This window comes from Lampetra fluviatilis, chromosome 71 (assembly GCF_964198595.1).
Source record: "Lampetra fluviatilis chromosome 71, kcLamFluv1.1, whole genome shotgun sequence".
In the NCBI taxonomy this organism is placed as follows: domain Eukaryota; kingdom Metazoa; phylum Chordata; class Hyperoartia; order Petromyzontiformes; family Petromyzontidae; genus Lampetra; species Lampetra fluviatilis.
In genome coordinates, this window is record NC_136345.1 from 3,068,817 (window position 1) to 3,076,042 (window position 7,226).

General features: G+C 60.5%; 1 long non-coding RNA gene across 1 annotated transcript; it reads right to left on the minus strand.

Moving 5' to 3' along the window:
• Positions 1 to 395: 395 nt before the first annotated feature.
• LOC144952928 (uncharacterized) lies at positions 396 to 6,981 on the minus strand. The gene is made up of 4 exons (XR_013640719.1): positions 6,933 to 6,981; positions 4,282 to 4,376; positions 1,717 to 1,812; positions 396 to 441 (listed from the first exon to the last, which is right to left on the minus strand). It is a non-coding gene; the product is annotated as an uncharacterized LOC144952928 (long non-coding RNA).
• Positions 6,982 to 7,226: the final 245 nt, after the last annotated feature.

A 7,226-nucleotide genomic window follows, 5' to 3' on the forward strand; every position in this document is an offset into this window, starting at 1 on the left:
TGTGAGAGTGAGTGAGTGAGTGAGAGAGAGTGAGTGTGAGAGGGTGAGAGAGTGAGTGAGAGTGAGTGTGAGAGGGTGAGAGAGAGAGTGAGTGTGAGAGGGTGAGAGAGTGAGTGAGGGTGAGAGTGAGAGAGTGAGTGAGTGTGAGTGTGAGTGAGCGAGTGTGAGTGAGAGATCAGTAAAAAGTGTCCATTGTATGAGCAGCAATAACAGCAACAGCACTCTTCACCCATCTCCTAGCGTCACATCCATGCAGCCACTCTCCCTCCCCCTCCTCCTCCCCCTCCTCCTCCCCCTCCTCCCCCCTCCTCTCCCCTCCTCCCCCTCCTCCTCCCCCTCCTCCTCCTCCTCCTCCCCCTCCTCCTCCCCCTCCTCCTCCTCCTCCCCCTCCTCCTCTCCCCTCCTCTCCCTCAGTGACTGCCGGCAACTTTCAGGCCAGAGCTGAAAAACAAAACCATCGCAAACAAGGACGCTCACACGGAGATGCTCACCCACCCACCAACTCACCCATCCACTCGCCCACCAACCAACTCGCCCACCCACCAACCAACTCACCCATCCATTCACCAACTCACCCACTCACCCACCCACCCACCAACTCACCCCATCCACTCACCCAACAACTCACCCCATCCACTCACCCACCAACTCACTCACCAGCTCACCCACCAACCCGCTCACCCACCCACCAACTCACCAGCTCACCCACCCACCAACTCGCCCACCCCACCCACCCACCAACTCACCCCCATCCACTCACCCACCAACTCACCCCATCCACTCACCCCCATCCACTCACCCACCAACTCACCCCATCCACTCACCCACCAACTCACCCCATCCACTCACCCACCAGCTCACTCACCAGCTCACCCACCAACCCGCTCGCGAACGTCCGACTCACGAACCAGAGGTCTCTCCCCCCCCGTGTCTCTCTCCCCCCCGTGTCTCTCTCCCCCCCGTGTCTCTCTCCCCCCCGTGTCTCTCTCCCCCCGTGTCTCTCTCCCCCCGTGTCTCTCTCCCCCCGTGTCTCTCTCCCCCCGTGTCTCTCTCCCCCCGTGTCTCTCTCCCCCCGTGTCTCTCTCCCCCCGTGTCTCTCTCCCCCCGTGTCTCTCTCCCCCCGTGTCTCTCTCCCCCCGTGTCTCTCTCCCCCCGTGTCTCTCTCCCCCCGTGTCTCTCTCCCCCCGTGTCTCTCTCCCCCCGTGTCTCTCTCCCCCCGTGTCTCTCTCCCCCCGTGTCTCTCTCCCCCCGTGTCTCTCTCCCCCCGTGTCTCTCTCCCCCCGTGTCTCTCTCCCCCCGTGTCTCTCTCCCCCCGTGTCTCTCTCCCCCCGTGTCTCTCTCCCCCCGTGTCTCTCTCCCCCCGTGTCTCTCTCCCCCCGTGTCTCTCCCCCCCCCGTGTCTCTCCCCCCCGTGTCTCTCCCCCCCCGTGTCTCTCCCCCCCCGTGTCTCTCCCCCCCCGTGTCTCTCCCCCCCCGTGTCTCTCTGTGCCCCGTGTCTCTCTGTGCCCCGTGTCTCTCTGTGCCCCGTGTCTCACCCCCCCGTGTCTCTCCCCCCCCGTGTCTCTCCCCCCCCGTGTCTCTCTGTGCCCCGTGTCTCTCTGTGCCCCGTGTCTCTCTGTGCCCCGTGTCTCACCCCCCCGTGTCTCTCCCCCCGTGTCTCTGGCCCCGTGTCTCTCTCTGCGCCCCGTGTCTCTCTCTGTGTCTGTGCGTCTCTCACGGAAGGGGGATGGTGCTGGTGAGGGTGGGCGTCTCTGCGTGCACCGCGGCTGGCGCGGAGGCCAGCACCACCGCAGACTCCGCCACCAGCTCCGTCCTGCCTCACACACAGAGACACACGCATACAGTGAGTGACACACACGCACACAGTGACACACACGCACACACACACAGTGACACACACACAGTGACACACACGCATACAGTGAGTGACACACACACAGTGACACACACGCATACAGTGAGTGACACACACACACAGTGACACACACACACACAGTGACACACACGCACACACACACAGTGACGCACACGCATACAGTGAGTGACACACACACACAGTGAGTGACACACACACAGTGACACACACACACACACAGTGACACACACACACACACAGTGACACACACACACACACAGTGAGTGACACACACACACACACAGTGAGTGACACACACACACACACAGTGAGTGACACACACACACACACAGTGAGTGACACGCACGCACACAGTGAGTGACACGCACGCACACAGTGAGTGACACGCACGCACACAGTGAGTGACACACACGCACGCACACAGTGAGTGACACGCACGCACACAGTGAGTGACACGCACGCACACAGTGAGTGACACGCACGCACACAGTGAGTGACACGCACGCACACAGTGAGTGACACGCACGCACACAGTGAGTGACACGCACGCACACAGTGAGTGACACGCACGCACACAGTGAGTGACACGCACGCACACAGTGAGTGACACGCACGCACACAGTGAGTGACACGCACGCACACAGTGAGTGACACGCACGCACACAGTGAGTGACACGCACGCACACAGTGAGTGACACGCACGCACACAGTGAGTGACACGCACGCACACAGTGAGTGACACGCACGCACACAGTGAGTGACACGCACGCACACAGTGAGTGACACGCACGCACACAGTGAGTGACACGCACGCACACAGTGAGTGACACGCACGCACACAGTGAGTGACACGCACGCACACAGTGAGTGACACACACGCACACAGTGAGTGACACACACGCACACAGTGAGTGACACACACGCACACAGTGAGTGACACACACGCACACAGTGAGTGACACACACACACACAGTGAGTGACACACACACACAGTGACACACACGCATACAGTGACACACACACACACAGTGACACACACACACACAGTGACACACACGCACACACACACAGTGACACACACACAGTGACACACACGCATACAGTGAGTGACACACACACAGTGACGCACACGCATACAGTGAGTGACACACACACACAGTGAGTGACACACACACAGTGACACACACACACACACAGTGACACACACACACACACAGTGAGTGACACACACACACACACAGTGAGTGACACACACACACACACAGTGAGTGACACACACACACACACAGTGAGTGACACACACACACACACAGTGAGTGACACACACACACACACAGTGAGTGACACACGCACACAGTGACACACACGCACGCACACAGTGACACACACGCACGCACACAGTGAGTGACACACACGCACGCACACAGTGAGTGACACACACGCACGCACACAGTGAGTGACACGCACGCACACAGTGAGTGACACGCACGCACACAGTGAGTGACACGCACGCACACAGTGAGTGACACGCACGCACACAGTGAGTGACACGCACGCACACAGTGAGTGACACGCACGCACACAGTGAGTGACACGCACGCACACAGTGAGTGACACGCACGCACACAGTGAGTGACACGCACGCACACAGTGAGTGACACGCACGCACACAGTGAGTGACACGCACGCACACAGTGAGTGACACGCACGCACACAGTGAGTGACACGCACGCACACAGTGAGTGACACGCACGCACACAGTGAGTGACACGCACGCACACAGTGAGTGACACGCACGCACACAGTGAGTGACACGCACGCACACAGTGAGTGACACGCACGCACACAGTGAGTGACACGCACGCACACAGTGAGTGACACGCACGCACACAGTGAGTGACACACACGCACACAGTGAGTGACACACACGCACACAGTGAGTGACACACACGCACACAGTGAGTGACACACACACACACAGTGAGTGACACACACACACAGTGAGTGACACACACACACACAGTGACACACACACACACAGTGACACACACACACACAGTGACACACACACACACAGTGACACAGTGACACACAGTGACACAGTGACACACACACACACAGTGACACACACACACACACACAGTGACACACACACACACCGTGACACACACACACACACCGTGACACACACACACACACACACACCGTGACACACACACACACACACACACACCGTGACACACACACACACACACACACACCGTGACACACACACACACACCGTGACACACACACACACACACCGTGACACACACACCGTGACACACACACACACACACCGTGACACACACACCGTGACACACACACAGTGACACACACACAGTGACACACACAGTGACACACACCAGGCGAGTCGGTCTGCGCTGGAGATGTCTCCGTCTTCGCTGCAGAGTCTCTGCTCGCCACAGCTCAGCACCATGTAGAGCAGCGACAGCGCAAACTGGCGGTCGTGGTGGTGGTGGTGGGGACACACATACACACACACAGACACGCACACACACAGACACGCACACACACAGACACACACACAGACACACACACAGACACACGCACGCACCCACACAGACACGCACCCACACAGACACGCACCCACACAGACACGCACCCACACAGACACGCACCCACGCAGAGACACACACACGCACGCAGACACAAACACACACGCAGACACACAGACAGACACACGCGCATAGACACACACACATGCAGAGACAGAGACACACACACACACACACAGACACACGCAGACACAGACACGCACACACACGCAGACAGACACACGCAGACACAGACACGCACACACACGCAGACAGACACGCACCCACAGACACACGCACCCACGCAGAGACACACACACCCACGCAGAGACACAAACACACACGCAGAGACACGCACCAACAGACACACACCCACAGACACACACACGCAGAGACACACACACACGCAGACAAACACACGCAGAGACAGACACACACACACGCACCCACAGACACACGCGCGCACCCACAGACACGCGCGCAGCGCACACGCAGAGACAGACACACACGCAGACACAGACACACAGATAGAGACACGCACACACACACAGACAGAGACAATGAAACACACACAGGGGGTGGGTGAGCTAACGAGCGAGCGACTAGGTTGGCGAGCGAGCGGGTGGGTAGGTGAGCGAATGGGTGGGTGAGTAGGTGAGCGAGTGAATGGGTGGGTAGGTGAGCGAGTGGGTGGGTGAGTAGGTGAGCGAATGGGTGGGTGGGTAGGTGAGCGAGTGGGTGGGCGGGTAGGTGAGCGAGTGGGTGGGCGGGTAGGTGAGCGAGTGGGTGGGCGGGTAGGTGAGCGAGTGGGTGGGCGGGTAGGTGAGCGAGTGGGTGGGTGAGTAGGTGAGCGAGCGAGTGGGTGGGTGAATGAGTGAGCGAGCGAGTGAGTGGGCGGGTAGGTGAGCGAATGGGTGGGTGAGTAGGTGAGCGAGTGGGTGGGTGGGTAGGTGAGCGAATGGGTGGGTGAGTAGGTGAGCGAGTGGGTGGGTGGGTAGGTGAGCGAATGGGTGGGTGAGTAGGTGAGCGAGTGAATGGGTGGGTGAATGAGTGAGCGAGCGGGCGGGTGAGTAGGTGAGCGAATGGGTGGGTGAGTAGGTGAGCGAGTGAATGGGTGGGTGAATGAGTGAGCGAGCGGGCGGGTGGGTAGGTGAGTGAGTGGGTGGGCGGGTAGGTGAGCGAGTGGGTGGGTGGGTAGGTGAGCGAATGGGTGGGTGAGTAGGTGAGCGAGTGGGTGGGCGGGTAGGTGAGCGAGTGAATGGGTGGGTGAATGAGTGAGCGAGCGGGCGGGTGGGTAGGTGAGTGAGTGGGTGGGTGAGTAGGTGAGCGAGTGAATGGGTGGGTGAATGAGTGAGCGAGCGGGCGGGTGAGTAGGTGAGCGAGTGGGTGGGTGAGTAGGTGAGCGAGTGAATGGGTGGGTGAATGAGTGAGCGAGCGGGCGGGTGAGTAGGTGAGCGAGTGGGTGGGCGGGTAGGTGAGCGAGTGGGTGGGCGGGTAGGTGAGCGAGTGGGTGGGCGGGTAGGTGAGTGAGTGGGTGGGCGGGTAGGTGAGTGAGTGGGTGGGCGGGTAGGTGAGCGAGTGGGTGGGCGGGTAGGTGAGCGAGTGGGTGGGCGGGTAGGTGAGCGAGTGGGTGGGCGGGTAGGTGAGCGAGTGGGTGGGTGGGTAGGTGAGCGAGTGGGTGGGCGGGTAGGTGAGCGAGTGGGTGGGCGGGTAGGTGAGCGAGTGGGTGGGTGGGTAGGTGAGCGAGTGGGTGGGCGGGTAGGTGAGCGAGTGGGTGGGCGGGTAGGTGAGTGAGTGGGTGAGTAGGCGAGCGAGCGGGTGGGTGAGTGAATGAGTGAATGAATGAGTGAGTGGGTGTGTGGGTGAGTGAGCGGGTGGGTAGGTGAGTGAGTGAGTGGGTAGGTGAGTGAGTGAGCGGGTGGGTGGGTGAATGAGTGAATGAATGAGTGAGTGGGTGTGTGGGTGAGTGAGCGGGTGGGTAGGTGAGTGAGTGAGTGGGTAGGTGAGTGAGTGAGCGGGTGGGTGAATGAGTGAGTGTGTGGTTGAGTGAGTTGGTGGGTAGGCGAGCGGGTGGATGGTGGGTGAGTGGGTGGGTGGGTAGGTGAGCAAGTGGGTGTGTGGGTGAGTGAGCGGGTGGTGTAGGTGAGTGAGTGAGCGGGTGGGTGGGTGAATGAGTGAGTGTGTGGTTGAGTGAGTTGGTGGGTAGGTGAGCGAGCGGGTGGGTGGGTAGGTAAGCGGGTGGGTGGATGGGTGGGTGAGTGGGTGGGTAGGTGAGCAAGTGGGTGGGTGGGTGAGTGAGCGGGCGCGTGGGTGGGTGAGTGGGTGGGTAGGCGAGTGAGTGGGTGGATGGGTGAGTGAGTGAATAAGTGAGTGTGTGGGTGAGCGAGTGGGTGGGTGGCGAGTAGGGCGAGCGGAGCGAGTGAGCGAACGAGCGAGCGAGCGCATCACCGCTCCCTCACCTTGCAGCTCCCCAACCCCTGCTGCTGCTGCACCAGCTGCTGTTGCAGCTGGTGCAGCAGCAGCAGCGAGCGAGTGGGTGGGTGGGTAGGCGAGCGAGTGGGTGGGTAGGTGGGTGGGTGAGCGAGTGGGTGAGCGAGTGGGTGGGTGGGTAGGTGGTGGGTGGGGCGAGCGAGTGGGGTGGTAGGTGGGTGGGTGAGCGAGTGGGTGAGCGAGTGGGTGGGTGGGTAGGTGGGTGGGTGGGCGAGCGAGTGGGTGGGTAGGTGGGTGGGTGAGCGAGTGGGCGAGTGGGTATG